The sequence below is a fragment of the Canis aureus genome, chromosome 5 (assembly GCF_053574225.1).
Source record: "Canis aureus isolate CA01 chromosome 5, VMU_Caureus_v.1.0, whole genome shotgun sequence".
Classification (NCBI taxonomy): domain Eukaryota; kingdom Metazoa; phylum Chordata; class Mammalia; order Carnivora; family Canidae; genus Canis; species Canis aureus.
This window is the reverse complement of record NC_135615.1, coordinates 78,623,468-78,640,944: the sequence shown is the minus strand read 5'-3', so window position 1 is coordinate 78,640,944 and position 17,477 is coordinate 78,623,468. Positions and strand designations below refer to the sequence as shown.

At 48.5% G+C, this 17,477-nt stretch overlaps 1 protein-coding gene and 1 long non-coding RNA gene across 6 annotated transcripts in view; one reads left to right on the top strand and one right to left on the bottom strand.

The window, feature by feature from the left end:
* The window catches only part of EIF4G3 (eukaryotic translation initiation factor 4 gamma 3), a 331,329-nt gene extending 328,062 nt beyond the window's left edge, over window positions 1-3,267 (bottom strand). For 4 of the 5 annotated variants that reach the window (XM_077899276.1, XM_077899277.1, XM_077899273.1 and 1 more), the window contains exons 1-2: window positions 3,089-3,267; window positions 2,569-2,746 (exon numbers count right to left, since the gene is read on the bottom strand). The gene's annotated coding sequence lies outside the window, so the exon portion shown is untranslated. The remainder of the gene's footprint in view (window positions 1-2,568; window positions 2,747-3,088) is intronic. The other variant, XM_077899279.1, reaches the window with a different exon arrangement.
* Window positions 2,557-13,350, top strand: LOC144314771 (uncharacterized). The gene is made up of 3 exons (XR_013380629.1): window positions 2,557-2,770; window positions 8,773-8,972; window positions 13,129-13,350. It is a non-coding gene; the product is annotated as an uncharacterized LOC144314771 (long non-coding RNA).
* Window positions 13,351-17,477: the final 4,127 nt, after the last annotated feature.

Sequence of the window (17,477 nt, the reverse complement as noted above, 5' to 3'; positions counted from 1 at the left end):
CCAACATTCTCCATTTCTAATTTGTCACTTGAACACAAAGTACAAACCAAAAACACTGTCAGGTGACTCTCCTTCCAATATTTTCATAAAGTTAAAAAGCTATATGAATTTATTAATTCAATTCAAACACAATTGTACCCATATATTTTGAGGAACCGGAGATTTAACCAAGCCATAGAAAAAAGCAACTCCAGTCTTGCACCTCAGTTTCAAAGCTTCATGTGTATCAACTAATCACATGATGACTACTTTCATCAAACAAATGCCAATTCCCACACTCCTTCTGGGTAGAAAAGCAGAAATTGCTCTGTTTCAATCCATCTTAACCTATTCCCCACTACCACTCGTAACATTTCATCATATTAGTATGTTCTAATGAAATCTGTAACCTATACCTTATTAACTACCAAACCTTTAGATTTCACTAATTGAAACCTCAGTGAGTGAAGCATTAAGATAACAGAATTGTGAAATACATTAAGAATTTTAATCTATTCTATGACATGAGACCATGTAAAATCTTAAAGCCACATAAAACCAACTATCCCACATTACTACAAATGGGTGTAAGTATCATTGCCACCGGAAATTACACCTTAAATGTATGCCCTTTAACAACTGTTGCAGTACTGGTAACTACTTCTGTGTTGCAACCAACTCAGAGCTTGTAGAAGTCCCTCCTTTGTGAAATGCATTGAGAAAAAGCACACGTGAACACTTAAATCACAGCTCTGCGTCCAAATAAAGCTCCAAGCACTTGGTGAAGCACTGGTCACTTACCACTTTGTACATCAAGCACAGATGCTATGGGCTTCCTTTCAATGCTTAATTGCCAAAATAGCTCCAAGATACAAGTAATGAAGAATTTACTTGGTGGCACAGTATATAAACTTACGGCCCTAACCAAGTATGGGCAATCAAGACCAAAAAAAAAAAGACTGAAATTAGAAAGGAACTCAAACTCACAAAGCATTAAGTGAAGACATGTTTAAGAGATTCAGCAGTGACCTCCACCTGTAAGTAGGCAAATCAGCCAACCCTTTTTTCCCCCCAAAGTAAAGCAACTAGGGATCTAGATCAACACTAACCAGCTTTTTCCATGAGCAACACTAAGGTATCATTAAGCATTCTCATCCGTGAAAAAGAATCATGCAGGATAAAAACATTATGAAATCAGTACACACATCACACTGGAATGGAATTTATCTTTACTCTGCACCACACTGCCTGGATTGAATAACAATATTTAAAGAACAGAGAAAATGACACTTGACAGAAACCAAAAGGGTGACCTGAAATGACTCTAGAAGGGAGATACCTTTCCCTTCTCAAAGTAATCGATACAGACAGGAATCAAAATACAGACTGTGAAATCATCCGTGGACTTCACGGCAATTATTTGCTCCAACACCCTACTCTCTCTGGAAGTCAAACACAAAATGACACAAATACAAAAACACAACACATCTAACAGCCAATGGTTATTTATTGATTTACACAAATACAACGGATGGGGGAGGGAAAGGTGCATGACGAAACGTTATTCTCAGGTAGGTAATACTTTCTAAATCTCCGTGGAATTCATGAATTCAACGTTTTACCTTCACCGGCTAGTTTCTGACTAAAATACCTCGTGATCAAGTCTTTTCAATCAAAGCTGTCCAAAAATTCTACAATCGAGCAAATAACATGAAATTAGATACATTCAATACCAGACTGTCCTCCAGAAGCCCTGATCCCCTCTAGACATCAGGCCTAAGAAGAGGAAATTAAAGCCTTTGAAAATATCCGTAACAGAAGCCTTCCAAGAAGTGAGACTTTTGGGGGTGATGGGTAATGTCAGTTAACTTCCTCTTCCTTTAAAAAGGTCAAAGACAGGGAAGCGTCCGGTGTAACATTTCCTCCTCAGATCGCGTTCCACCACAAACCACATCACAACTCCCCCCCACCCCCCCCGCATCGCTAAACAACATTAGCCAGAGAGAGGGGGGTGCTTTTCGTACATTTTCACGGTAGATTTAAAATCCGACTTACCTCAAAAACGAACTGAGCTTACTTTCAGACAGGAAATCTACCCATAAAGTTTATTATGTACTAATAATAACAATTAGGGAAGCCCACCAGGCCCCGCTGCAGGGGGAGCAGGAGAGAGAGGAGCAGGAGGAGGGTGTAGTCCTCACAACAGAGAAAAGCCTTCCCTGCAGGGCTGGTCCCAGGCACCAGCAAATTCGGCCTAATAAAGGGGGGCGGGGGGAGGCCAGGAGGTGGGGGGAAGGGTCCCCCAGCTCTAAAAGGGAAGGGCTGCAGAGGCCAGGCCGAACCGAGCTAGTTTTCACAGTACTGCAGAGGGTCCCGGGGTCCCCCGCGGGGCTGCGGCCGCCGAGGCACCCCGAAAGCTCCGGCCGAGCCGGCTGCGGGGGCTCAGGCAGCAGCCCCTTCCCCGACTGGGCTGTGGCGGCCGGCAGGAGGGTCCCCGGGGAGCCGGCCCACCCCCCCCCCATCCCCCCACCCCCACTCCCGGGGCTGCGGCGAGAAGCCGAAAGGCCGGCAGGAAGGTGAAAAGGATACTGTTGGGGCGCCTGGGTCTGGAGGGCCCTGATGTTCGGGTGAGGAGGGGCCGCTGCCGCCGCCGCCGCCGCCGCTGCCGCCGCCGCTGCTGCTGCCGCCGGGTGAGGAGGCGGTACCGCTGCTGCCGCCGCCGCCGCCGCTCCGGTGCCGGGTCCGGTTCCTGCTGCAGCCGCTGAGCCTGATTTCAGAGCCGGTTTCTGCGGTAAACTCATGGCAAAGCGAAGCCACCAACCCCCCCAGAGCGGGACCGGGCGCGCCGGGGTGCAGGGGCCGGGGGCAGCGGGGGGGCGGGATGGGGGCAGACCCGGGGAGGCGGCGGGAGCGGGGGGCCGGGGGGAGGCTGGGAGGAGGAGGAGGAGGGGGCCGGGGCCGGTCACACACGCCCGCCGCCGCCGCCGCCGCCGCCGCCGGCAGCAGCAGCCGCCCCGCGGGCCAGCACCACCGGCTGCCGGTCTCCGTGACAACGCGACCCCAGGGGGGGGGCCGGACCCGGCGGGGGCAGGAGGCGGAGAGACCGGACCTTTCACGGCAATATCCTCATGGGCCGGCGGCGGGGGGTCTTTATCCCCCTCCCCGGGGGAAGCGGCGCCCTTCTCGGTAGCGGGGCTCAGGCGATGCCGGCGGATTTTCTTCACTCAACGAGCAGAGCATCCAACATGGCGCTGCGGCCGCCTCCAGCAGTCCGGCAGGACGGCCGCTCGGAAAACTTCGGGCCTTTTCGGAGCGGCTCGGGAGGCCGAGAGTGGGAAGAGCCTTCGGCTCTTTCCGGAGACTGCGAGCGGTCGGGATTCTTCGGAGACGCTCGGGGGCGTCTTCGGCCGCCGTTCGGGAGAGCTCTGGGGAGGACTCGCCTCCTCGGGAAAGATCGGCCAGGGGGCTTCCCAGGCTCGCTGCGGCGGGGGTGCGGGGAGGAGGCGCGGACCAGAGGCGAGGTCTGGCCCGCCGGAGCCCTCCCCTGCCGCCCAGCCTCCAAGAACAATGGCAACGGCCCTGGAGCCTGCGGTCCGCAGAGCCCTGCCCGCAGGGGCGGGAGGCGGTGAGGCGAGAAACCTCACTTACAGTGGAAGGAACCGCTTAACCAGAGTGAAACCGCTGGAAAGGAACCCGCTGCGTGCATCTGTTAGCATAATAAATAGCACTCGCAGGCCCCCAACGCCACCCTCGTCCATTGTGTCGACACCTCGGCCTCCTTCTAGAGCACCCTGAGGAGCCTCATTTCTAGAGCATCCTGAAGCCCGAGGAGGAACAGTGACTGGCCCAAGGTCACCCAGCAGGGAAGAGGCAGAGCCAAGCCTGGAGCCTAATTCCACCTTCACCGGGAGGAGCCTTGCCAACTCCCAAGTCGCCTGGGGACCTGCTGCGACGCTCTTCATCTAACCAGCCCTAGGCTGAGGGTTCTGGGGACGGATTGGTCCAAGGCCTGCCCCATTACGAGGGCGCCCCTTGACCAGCAGCTCTTAAAATAGCACTTGTCTTTTGCTCCCCTTTGGGCAAACCAAGATCACCCAGCCCTTCCTCGCACACCCCATCCGGACCGGGGGCCTTGTCCTGGGTACAGGTGATGGAGTGAAAGGGAATCGCAGGAATCTACGGGGCGATCCCAGTAGGACTGGCTACCAGGCACCGAGCACTTCATACACATTATCTCATAGAGTCCTGTGAAATAGGTAGTACCCATTTTACAGGTGAAGAAACTGAGGCTTGGCACAATACCATCACACGACAGAAGCATTGAGGAAACTGAGGCAGAAAACAGACACCAGACTTTCTCATGGTTATGACTCCTGCTAAACTTCATACTGATTTTTTTTTTTTTTTTTTTTTTTTTTTTTTTTAGTTCACATAAAGTTCTACACACAGTGGGTGCCCAATTCTTGACAATTCCTGGGAGCTCCATATGCCTCATTCCACATCTTCAGACTGGAAGACAAGAGTTTCTTCATATGCTGGAATCTTAAACCGTTTGGACATGTTATATCTAATAACTTAGGATTGGATCTTCTGCTCTTCTCCAGGCATGACTGGCTCCAGGAACAATTCCCAAGTGGTTCGGTTGCCTATATTCTCCTTCCTGGTGTTCTCAGACTTCCTTTTCCCAGTCAAAACCTGTTCCCAGGAAAGAATTTGGCTTCTCATTTACACTAGAGTGATAACAGACTGATAATTGCTTAATTGCTATTCTTTTTCTAAGCCAGTTTCATTTTCTAACTTAATAATAGCTACAAGCATCAGGTGATTACCGTGTGCCTGATCTTTGCTAAACACTTTGTGAGTATTATCTCTCTTAAAGCGGAAAGACCTTGGGCAAAATAATATAAAAGTCCTGATAAGATTCTGCCCCTAGGCAATCAATGAGGGGAGGCTTCCAGAGAGCAAGTCAAAAATGTAAAATGTTCTTTTATCCCAAACCATGGCCCTGCTCAATACCCCTTTCACAGAGCAGCTAGTATTTATTAAACACCTACTATGTGCCAGGATACAACTCTGCTGAACATGTCTGCTGAGATCAACTCTTATTCACCTCAACGACTATACAAGGTGTTACTTTATCCTGTTAAAAATGAAAAAACTGAGGCTCAAATATGTAAGGAAGTAACCTGTCTAACTTATTTTTTTTAAGTAGGCTTCACGTCCCAACAGGGAACTTGAACTCACCACTCTGAGATCAAGACTTGAGCTGGGGGAAAAAAAAAAAAAAAAGACCTGAGCTGAGATGTAGAGTCAGATCTTTAATTGACTGAGCCACCCATGCACCCCTCAACCTATAGAACTTTTAAGTGGGAAGGCCGGTATACAAATCCGAGGCATCTAACCACGGGTCAGATAAGCCACATGTCCTTCAACATAGCAACCTCCCCATGTGGCCAGAGGCGCTGTCAAAAGCAAAGCTGGCTCTGTGAACTTGCCTGCTGAGAGCCCTCCAAAGTTCCCCCACTGTCTTCAGGACCCAGTCTCAATTGGAGATCCTTCAGAACCTGGGCTCTGCTTCTATCCTGCCATTCACACCCAGCTCAGGAACCACCTTGATCTCCCGCAAACAAAGTCATTTTCTTTCTGCCTCTGGGACCTATACGCAGAGTGCTTCTACTTCTACTACCAATAACCCCAAACCACCCTCAGTCTCCTCAGTCCATTGGTTCCTTCCTTCTCCTGCTTCAAGAGTTATCTCAGGCCTCACCTTTTCCAGGCAGCCTTCTCTCACTGCCCAGGGTGAAAGAGGCACCCCTCCTCCAGGCTCCCAAGGCAGTGGATGCTTTGCTCTCTGGACAAAGTACAGCCATTGGGATCCAATTACCTGAGTTTGAATCTCAGCCCTGCCTTTTATTATTAGCTGGACGACCTTGAATAAATCACTTAACCTCCCAGCCTCGGTTTTCTCATCTGTAAAAATAGGTTCTACCTCTTCTCATGAGAAATAAGACAAATACAGGGCCTCCTGGGTGGTTCAGTGAGTTAAGCATCTGACTTCAGTTTTTTTTTTTTTTTTTTTTTTTTTATTTACTTATGATAGTCACACAGAGAGAGAGAGGCAGAGACACAGGCAGAGGGAGAAGCAGGCTCCATGTACCGGGAGCCTGATATGGGATTCGATCCCGGGTCTCCAGGATCGCGCCCTGGGCCAAAGGCAGGCGCCAAACGGCTGCGCCACCCAGGGATCCCCTGACTTCAGTTTAGGTCATGATTTCAGGGTCCTGGGATCGAGCCCCACGTCCATCCTCCCATCAAGCCCCATATCAGGCTCCACACTCAGAGGGGAGTCTACTTCTCTTGCCCCTCCCTTGCTTGTACTCACATTCTCTTTCTCTCAAATAAATTTTTTAAGTCCTTTAATTTTTTTTTATTTTTTTAAAAGATTTTATGTATTTATTCATGAGAGACAGAGAGAGAGGCACAGACATAGGCAGAGGGAGAAGCAGGCTCCAAGCAGGGAGCCTGATGTGGGACTTGATCCCAGGACTCCAGGACCACGCCCTTAGCGAAAGGCAGACGCTCAACCCCTGAGCCACCCAGGCATCCCTAAACTCTTTGTTTTTTTTTAATAGGGGCACCTAGGTGGCTCAGATGCTTAAGTGTCTGCCTTCAGCTCAGGTCACTGATCCCTGGGTCCTGGGATGGAGCCCCACGTTGAGCTCCCGGCTCAGCAGAAAGCCTGCTTCTCCCTCTGCCTCTGCCCCTCCCCCTGCTCATGCTCTCTCTATCTCTCTGTCTCAGTTGAATAAATAAAATCTTTTTTTAATGTTTTAATAATGTTTTTTAATTTTTTAAAGATTTCATTTATTCATAGAGACACAGAGAGAGGGGCAGAGGCACAGGCAGAGGGAGAAGCAGGCTCCGACGTGGGACTCTATCCAGGGTCCCCAGGATCAAACCCCTGGCTGCAGGCGGCGCTAAACCGCTGCGCCAACTGGGCCGCCCTAAGATTTTATTTATTTGTTTATGAGAGACACAGAGAGAGAGAGACCGAGACATAGGCAGAGGGAAAAGCAGGGTCCCTGTAGGGAGGGAGCCCAATGCAGGACTCTATCCTCAGACCCCGGGATCACGCCCCGAGCCGAAGGCAGACACTCAACGGCTGAGCCACCCAGGCGTCCGTAATAATGATTTTTAAAAGACAACAAATGCAAAGCACTTAGCCCAGTCCCTGGTTCATAGTAACTGTCAGATATATTACTTAGTCATTTAAAATATCCTGAATATCTAGCACTCAATAAACAGGACATGAGACTTTCTGAAGGACAGGATAATTGTGAATCATCAGAGGATTTCGTGTTACCCTGGAGTCCTGGGTACCCCAGATCCCAGGCTGGGCCTCCCTGTAAAAAGAAAGAAAAGGCCAAGAGTACCCCAGAGCAGGCACCAACAGCCCACAGGAGTGTTGTACCTTTGATCTCTACTGCTCCCAAAGCCCACTGTGCTGCCTCCAACACAGACCTACACCACCACCCCCCCAAATAAATATATCTCTCCATCCTCGTTCAAAGAGCAAGCAGACACGTGAAAACTTGGTTTGTATATCTCATGGCCGGGTGATGGACTTTTTCCTATTTGTTATCATGTGGGTTCGGTGCTCTGTTCCTCTGAGTGAATTGGAGATTGAACTTGGGGGGATCCCTTCATTTCTTAATTGAAAACTTGAAAGTAGGGGATCCCTGGGTGGCTCAGCGGTTTAGTGCCTGCCTTTGGCCCAGGGCGTGATCCTGGAGTCCCAGCATGGAGCCTGCTTCTCCCTCCGTCTGCATCTCTGCCTCTCTCTCTTTCTCTCTCTGTGTCTCTCATGAATAAATAAATAAAATCTTGAAGAAGAAGAAGAAGAAGAAGAAGAAGAAGAAGAAGAAGAAGAAGAAAGAAAGACGAAAGAAAGAAAGAAAGAGAGAAAGAGAGAAAGAAAGAAGAAAGGAAGGAAGGAAGGAAGGAAGGAAGGAAGGAAGGAAGGAAGAAAGGAAGAAAACTTGAAAGTATTGTTGCAAGCTGGAGTTCTCTCTCTCCCCTCATTTTTCCTCCTGGAGGGGACTGGCCTATTAGCATAAAGACAAGCCATGTTACGCCAACAGATGCCATCTTCAGTAGACACAGAGGGGTTTGTATGTTATTTGCTGTTCAACTCAGCAACATGCGAACACCCACCAAGAGTAGAGCTGGCCATGAAACTGGGTGGCCCATAGACCCTCATCAGTTAAGACCTAGAGGTGGGAGGCCAAGAAGTTTTAAAAATAAAAAAGGAGGATTGAAGACTGAAGAAGGAGACGCCTCAGGGCACCCATCTAAAGTGGATGTGAGTGGAAGGAGAAAGGCCCCAGTGGGAAAAGTAAAGAAATTGTTTGCCCTGTTCCCTGTACTACAATAAGCATGTTTGTAATCAGCCATGAATGTTCTTCAGTGAAGAGCTGTACCAGCAGGGCCCTTCCAGACATCACAGGGCCCAATGGTCAGGTGCCATGCGAGGGTGGTAATTTCTTGCAAAGGTTTGAAACTTCAACAGAGATCTGGATTCTAACCTTACAGACCAGCTGTACTACCTACTGTGAGCAAGTCTTCTAACTTCTCTGGGCCATTTGCAAAATAACTCCCTAACACCCCCCCTTCCCCACCTCAGGTCGGCCTCTAAAGAAGTAAAGCAAGACTTAAAGGGGCCATAGAGCATCACCAGGGCCTGGGGCTAAGAAGCATCTCAACAAAGCTTAGCTCCTCCCTTGTTCCCCCCAGGGGCAGGGTGCAGCTTTCTTCTCCAGGACCGACGCTGTCCTGCCCCTTTGGCCACAGTGTGTGGGGGGTGGCTGTCCAGTGCCCAGCTACTCCTTCTGGAAGTGATCCCAGCCCACGCCGGCCACTGGTGGCTGCAGATAGCGCGGCTTCCCCAGGATACAAGAAGGGGGGAAAGATACTCTCACAGAATGGTTAAGATGGTAAGTTTTATGTTATTTGTATTTTACCACGATTTGTTTTTTGTTTTTATATTCATGATAGACACACAGAGAGAGAGAGGGAGAGGGAGAGAGAGAGGGAGACACAAACAGAGGGAGAAGCAGGCTCCACACCAGGAACCGACAGGACTCCATCCTGGGACTCCAGGACCACGCCCTGGCCCAAAGGCAGGCGCTAAACATGAAGGGGAGTGATGGCCCACTCAGAGATCCCCACCACCATTTGTTTTTTAAGCATGATAATTAGAGTCCTGAAAATACTGTCCTAAAAACTCCTTAGAGATGATGACCTTACCCAGTGTTCTGGTTTTAGGAATAGAACCCAGAGATAGGAAAGGATTTTTTCAAGGTCACACAGCAAGGGTGCAGCAGAGCAGACACTGAAACCCCAGCTTCTCCTTGCTGCTAGGACAAGGCTTTTGTCACTGATACCGTCCTCCCTTTAAGAAGTCTGTGGCCACCCCCCTGGCCTTGTCCTGATTCCAGCATTGGCCATTCCTCGCCGGCATGCCTCCAGAGCCAGGGATCCTCAGGAATCCAGTAACTGGCATTTACTGAGTGACAACTATGTGCCAGGCCCCATGCTGGGCCCCATTAGATAGCTGTGGTCTCTTATTCCTCTTTGGGGCACTAGAGAGAAGTAGCTGTACCTACAAGTTAAGCAATCCCCATAATTATTTACATTAAAAAGTTACGGTCATATCAGTTCTCTGCTAAGAGCACTTTACTGTCTTCCCTTCTCAGTTGGAGTAAAAGCAAAAAAGCTAGGGGCACCTGGGTGGCTCAGGTCATGATCCCAGGGTCCTGAGATCGAGTCTCACATCGGCCTCCCTGCTCAGCGGGGAGCCTGCTTCTCCTTCTCCCTCTCCCACTCCCCTTGGTTGTACTTTATCTGTCAAATAAGTTTAAAAAAAAAAAAGCCATTCAATGGCCTACAAGGTGTTCCATGAGCCCTACCCCCCATCTCACCTTTACCTCCCTGAGCTGCTGTCCTGCTCTTTCTCCTTCCTCAGTGCACTGGCTTCTTTGATGTTCCTTTGTCCCAAGCACACCCCCACTTCAGGGCCTCTGCCTTTCCTGTTGCCCCGTCCTTGGGCTATCTGCCCTGAACATTCCCTCACTTCCTTCATGTTTCTGCTCAAATGCTACCTTATCAGAGAAGGCTTCCCAGACGTCCCATATAAATTAACAAGCCACCCTCCTCCTCAGCACACCCTGGCCTGCTTGAATTTCCTTCGTGACACCTGTTGCCATCTGATGTGTGACATTGCCATGTTTATGAGTTTGTGGTCTAGCTCTCCCCTGTTAGAATGTTAGCCCTAGAAGAGGAGGGATTTTGTCTGTTTTGTTCACTGGTGTATCTCTAGGCTATAAAATAGTGCCTGCCATGTGTTATGGGCTTGTGATATTGTGATTTGTAATAAGAAATTTATATTCAGTCTTCTGTTCCCAGCAGAGACCTCTAAAACCCTTGGAATTTCCTAAGTGATTAGAATAATAAAGGTATCTTTTGTTATGTTAAGGAGGTGACTTTTGGAAAGCCCCTAGGTCACCTAAGGATGGGGAAGGGGGGCTGGTTGTCAGGGGAACCAAACCCTGAGATTAGAGGGTTGAAACTTTCAGCCCCACCCCAGGATTTCTGAGGAGGGGAAAAGAGCTGGAGATTGAGTTACAATTATTTATGCAGTCATGCCTGTGTAATGAAGCCTCTGTAAGAACTCCAAAGGATGGGGTCCACAGAGCTTCTAGGCTAGTGAGCATGTGAAGATTCTGGGAAAGAGGCTCTCCTGGAGAGGACATGGATGATCAGACTCTTGCCCTCTGCATCTCTTCCACCTGGCTGTTCCCAAATTACATCCTTTCATAATAAACTGATAATCTAGGGAGGAAGATGCTTCTCTGAGTTCTGTAAGCCACTCTAGCAAATTAATCAAACCCAAGGAAGGGCTCATAGGAACCTCTGCTCTCTAGCCAGTAAGTCAAAAGCACAGGTGACAACCAGGCCTTGCAATTAGCATTTGAAAGGGGGGGTGGGCAGTCCTAAAGGACTGAGCCCTCAACTGTGGGATCTGATGCCATCTCCAGGTCGACGGCATCAAAACTGAGTTAAGTTGCAGGACACCCAGCTGGTGTCTGAGAATTGCTTGGTGGTGTTTAAAAAAAAAAAAAAAAAAAAACACGAATCAGGGAAGCCTGGGTGGCTCACTGGTTGAGCATCTGCCTTCAGCTCAGGGTGTGATCCCGGGGGTCCGGGGATTGAGTCTCTCATCAGGCTCCCCGTGAGGGGCCTGCTTCTCCCTCTGCCTGTGTCTCTGCCTCTCTCTCTGTGTCTCTCGTGAATAAATAAATAAAATTAAAAAAAAATAAAAAAACACAAATCGGATTATTCCATAAATGTTTGTCGCCTGGACACAAAATAATGAATGCTATGGGAACACAGGTTGTGGGGGCGGGTGCCGCATGGAGAGGATGGAGTATAGTTATCACGTTCTGACTCCTCAGCACTTAAATTCTCTGATCTCACTAGAGCAAAATTAGGACTGCCCTTCAAGTTGAATATCATTTGCAAATACTTTGAATTAAATAGAAGTTGTTATATCTGGGTGTATCCATCATCACCAAGATACCTCTTTTCTCTTTGCTGGCCAGTTGTTGGGTTTTTAACATTTTTAAAAAGATTTTATTTGGAAAAAAAAAAAAAAAGATTTTATTTGGGCAGCCTGGGTGGCTCAGCGGTTTAGCGCTGCTTTCAGCCCAGGGTGTGATCCTGGGGACCTGGGATCCAGTCCCACGTCGGGCTCCCTGCATGGAGCCTGCTTCTCCCTCTGCCTGTGTCTCTGCCTCTCTCTGTCTCTGTTTCTCATGAATAGATAAATAAAATCTTTTTTAAAATTTAAAAAATAAAAGATTTTATTTATTTATTTGAGGGAGCGTGCATGCACATACACAAGGGTTTGGAGGGAGGGGCAAAGGGACAAGCAGGCTCCCATTTGGAACCATCCCAGGGGACTCTCAAGATAGATAGAACCCGGTCCTCTTTGCAACTCTACTACTTTCTTTTACTTCCTCCTCCTCTTTTCCTCCTTCTTGCAACCTTTTGTGTGTGTGTGTGTGTGTGTGTGTGGAAGATGTACACAACATAAAATTCACCACTTTAACCATTTTTTATTTTTTTTATTTTTTATTTATTTATTTTTTAAAGATTTTATTTATTTATTCATGATAATCACACAGAGAGAGAGAGGCAGAGACACGGGCAGAAGGAGAAGCAGGCTACATGCAGGGAGCCCGATGTGGGATCCGATCCTGGTCTCCAGGATCACGCCCCGGACCAAAGGCAGGAGCTAAACCGCTGCACCACCCAGGGATCCCCACTTTAACCATTTTTTAAAAAGATTTTATTTATTTATTCATGACAGACACAGAGAGAGGCAGAGACACAGGCAGAGGGAGAAGCAAGCTCCATGCAGGGAGCCTGACGTGGGACTCGATCCTGGGTCTTCAGGATCATACCCCGGACTGAAGGCAGCGCCAAACCGCTGGGCCATCAGGGCTGCCCTAACCATTTTTTAAAAGATTTATTTATTTGGGAAAGAGAGAGCGGGGGCACACAGGCTCAGGGGGGCAGAGGGAGAGGGAGAGAAAAATTCAGGCAGGCTTTGCTATTTAGTGCAGAGCCCAATGTGGGGTTCTATCCCACGACCCTGAGATCACCATCTGAGCCAAAACCAAGAGTCAAGTGCTTAACCAACTTTGTCACCCAGGCACCCCCCCCTTTATCATTTTTATGTGTACAACTAGTGGCACTAAGTGACGTTTACATTATTGTGCAATCACCACCACCGTCCATCTTCAGAACATCTGCCACATTCCAAACTGAAACACTATACTCATTAAACAGAAACTCCCCATTCTCCTACTCGACCACATTCTACTTCCTGTCTCTACGAATTTGACTACTCTAGGACCTCATATAAATGGAATCACACAATACTTGTCCTTTTGTGCTGGTGCATTTTACCTAGTATAATGCTTCTAAGGTTCATCCATCTTGCAGTGGGTATCAGGACATAATTCCTTTTTAAGTTTGACTAATATTCCATTACATAGATATACCACATTTTGTTCATCCATACAGAGATCGGTGGATCTTTGAGAACGGGTATGCAGATATCTATTCAAGTTACTGCTTTTGGGACGCCTGGGTGCTCAGCAGTTGAGCCTCTGCCTTCGGCTCAGGTCGTGATGCCAGGATCCCAGGATCGAGTCCGGCATTGGGCTCCCTGCAGGCAGCCTGATTCTCCCTCTGCCTGTCTCTGCCTCTCATGAATAAATAAAATCTTAAAAAAAAAAAAAAAAGGTTACTGCTTTCAATTCTTTGGGGTATATACCAGAAGTGGAATTGTTGCCTCATATGGTGATTCTGTTTAATTTTTTGAGGAATTTCCATCCTGCTTTCCACAATGGCTGCACCATTCTACGGCCCCACCAGCAAATGCACAAGAGGTCTGATTTGTCCACATCCTCACCAATACTTTTCTTTCCTTCTTTCATTTCCTCCTTCTTTTCTTCCTTCCTTCCTTTTTCATTCTGGATAATAGCCATCCTAGTGGGTATGAAGTGGTAACTCATAGTTTTGATTTGCATTTCCCTAATGATTAGTGATATTGAGCATCTTTTCACGATTTAAGAAAAATTTTTTTTAATTTTTATTTATTTATGTATGATAGTCACAGAGAGAGAGAGAGGCAGAGACACAGGCAGAGGGAGAAGCAGGCTCCATGCGCCGGGAGCCCGATGTGGGACTCGATCCCGGGTCTCCAGGATCGCGCCCTGGGCCAAAGGCAGGCGCTAAACCGCTGCGCCACCCAGGGATCCCTAAAAAAATTTTTTTTGAAATTTTTAAGTAGGTTCTATGTCCAAGGTGGGACTTGAACTCACAACCCTGATAAGATCAAGAGTCCAACGTTCCACCTACTGAGCCAGCCTGTAGGTGTCTACACCAAACAGGTGTTTCCCTGTTTGATGTTTGTTTTTAGGTAGGCTCCACACCCACTGTGGAGCCCCAGTGCAGCACTTGAACTCACAACCCTGAGATCAAGACCTGAGCTGAGATCAAGAGAGGGACAGTTAGCAGACTGAACCACCCAGGCACCCCTCCCTGTTTGTGTCTTGTTATTGTTGTTGAGGTGCATAAGTTCTTTCTTCTCTTCTAACTTTTAACTCTGTGTCTTTGAGAAAGTTCCATAACCCCATTGTGCCACAGTTTTCCCAACCCTAACAATGATTTTTTTAACCTATTAATTTCTGCTTCTGCGAGCTGTGATGAGTGTTAAGTAAGCTAGCAAGCAGGAACCAACCATCCGCGTGTCTGGCTGATAAAAACAACTGACACTGAGCATTCACTTTGAGCCAGGCAATGGGCAAAATGCTTCATATGTATTAACTCATTGAATCCCCATAACACTCTGATAGAGCTCTGAGTGCTAATACTGCCTGCATATAACAGGGGCACCCAACATATTCAGGAGATGGCTGGAGGTGGCTGCTGGGTCTGGGGGCAAGATAGCCTTTGACCTCTCTGATGCCAGGCCTTATTAGAACCCCCACACCAAATCTACTGAGGTTAACCTGTACTGCCACTGGGCCTGGCCCAGTGAAAGGTCTCTAATACCCGCCTAGCAAGCTTCCAGCCCTCTCTAAACCAAGGGACTTCACATAATCACCCGCATATCCCATCTTGAATCTGGAAACCATATCCTACCCTGGGTGGCCCAGCCTTCCCCCTGGCTCTTGTCAAGCCGGATGCTATTTAATCATCCTGCCAAGTTTGCTGCCTTGGGAAAATCCTGGACTCTGCTTTCCCCCTATCCAGTGACTGGAAGAGGAAGCTGGATTTCCAGATGCCCACAGCTGGCACCAAGCACTGAACTGGCTCCAGTGATCTCCACAGGAGCCAGCCTACTAGCTTGGCCTGGCCTGCTGGCACTCCAGACACCTGAAAAGAGGCTGGGGCGCGTTGCTAGGCTCTGCCTTTCCCGCTAGCATGAGAATGAAAATAGCAGCAATTTAGAATTAATTCTGCAGATGGACATTTTTCAGTTTCCCTAATTTGGCAATCATTTTTTTTCCCCTACCCTCATTACATGCCTTTTCTTCCACTGAAATAGAGAAGTTGAAGAAGATCCATGGTTCTTGCCCTTATGCAGGCCAAGTGGGGTTTGGATAGAGTCCAGATTCCTGACAGGAGTACCTGCCTTACTGCATCTGGCTCCTACCAATCTCTACACCCCCAGTTCCTGCCCCTTCCCATGTACATGCACCCTGAACAGCCATGCACTTTGCTGTTCCCACCACTTGGAGTGTCTCTGGCTCATGGACTGCCTAGCAAGCTCCTATTGATCCTTCAAAAACCCACATCAAGTATCCTCTGCTGGGACAAACTTTTTTTGATTCTCCTCTTGCTCCTTCCACAGACAGATTTAATTGCTGCTGCCTTCTGCTACTTTTTTCTTTTAAGATTTTGTTTATTTAGAGAAAGAGAGCAAGCAGGGGGAGAAGCAGAGGGAGAGAGAAAATATCCAGCAGTCTCCCACACTGAGCGCAGAGCCTGACATGGGGCTCAATCCCACAACCCTGAGATCATGACCTGAACCAAAATCAAGAGTCAAATGCTCAACTGACTGAGCCACCCAGGCACCCCTGCTTTCTGCTACTTTTGTGTTGGGACATTATTTTCTTGTGCTTCTATCACACTGTATTCCAGGGGGCTTCTGTAGCCTTGTACCTGGCATGTAGTAAGTTGTCATTACTTGTTAACTTATTTATCTCATCAATGAAGCTGTAAATGGCCTGGGGACAAGTATCACATCTGAAGGAAAGGAAAATAGGAACTTCTTTCATTTCATGCCATAGGACGCCCGACTTTTCAACACTTGGTCATATTCTGAGTCTTCTTGAGCCAAAGTGTCAAGAAGTTTCCTTTAAGTAATGTAAACCACCCACGTCAACCCAGGCCAGCAGTCCCTGCTGTTCACACCCAGAGTGCCAGTGACCTTCTCACACGTATACTTGCTTGTCTTGTGTGGCTGTCCCTTTGCTAGAGAGTAAGCTCCCAGTAGCAGAAATCATGACTTTCACATTCATCGCTCTGTGCCCCATACCCAGACCGAGCCTGACACATAGGAGGTGCTCCATAAATGGTGGAGGAAATGGACGTTGACTGAGTTACTGAGTGTAACCCTACTCTGGTGGGCTGGGGGAGCACCATCTGGGCAGGTTGGAGTTCTCCACCATACATGGTTTGTCTGGAATGGCCTTTCCTGCTCTTAGAGGAACACCTACATACCTCTTTTTGGCACAGTAACTGAGAAATGTGAGAGAAGGCCTAGAGCAATGCTATACACCTTTTGTTTTGGAAAACAGTTGCCTTGGCTCAAAACCCAGTTCTGAGACTTTAGTTAAATCACTTCACCCTTCTGGGCCTCAATTTCTCTCATCTGTGTGGGGATTAGAGTAGTTTCATAGGGAAGAGCTGGGAGGTGGAAAGACCCGGCCCAGGCTTGAACATAGGAGATCAACAAATGGGGTCCTCTTTCCTTTAGCTCTTCTTCATACAGCTGCAGCTCTTTGGGGCAGGGGGAGTCCATATGGATCAGATGTAGAATTGCTCATACGTAGGGCTCACAGGCCAGAAAAGCATGGTGGTGTATTACTCACTCTCTGGAGCCAGGTTGCTTGGGTTCAAATCTCAGCTCATCACCTCTGCAACCTTGGGTGAACCTCTAACCTCTCTAGACCTCGGCCTCTTATCTGTGAGGTAGTAATGATAATGCAGTATCCATCTGAAAAAACTTTGGGATGAGTAAGCGAAAGAGTGCCTGGTACACAGCAGGCCCACAGGAAACCAAAACATGAGCCAGCTCTTACTTTCAAGGTGAATGTACCATTTGGGTAGGTTTGGTCCCATGATTCTCCGAGCGCTTATGATACTGGGCCTGCCACAGTGACCTGGGGTTTGCGAGGCTCTGTTCCCGCGACCACCATTCCCTGCCCAGAACTTGGAGGCAGAAAGTTGTCCAGTGGGACAGCAGAGTGGATAAAGCCCAGCTCTGGGGTCAGGCTCAACCTGGGTTCGAATCTCAGCTCTGCCTCTCCCTAGCTAGGCCTCTTTCCCTCTCCCACACCAGTCTCCTGCTGGGAAGCACGATGTCTGTCCTACAGGGTGGATTCCAGGATTCCAGGAATCTAGGAAATAACATACGCAAAGCGCCCAGGATGGGGCCAGACCCGGAGAAGCTGCTGGCAAATAGCGAGCCCCTTCCCTCCCTTCAGCTGGCACCCCACCCCTCCCCACTCTGGCACCGCCTGCCAAGTCCAAAAGTGGCCGCTGCAGCTGTCGTTCTGAAAACACATTCCCTGGCTGCTTTTGTCTTATCATCCAAGTCTTCCCCCAAGCCTTAAACATTCCCACATCAAGGGTTTAAG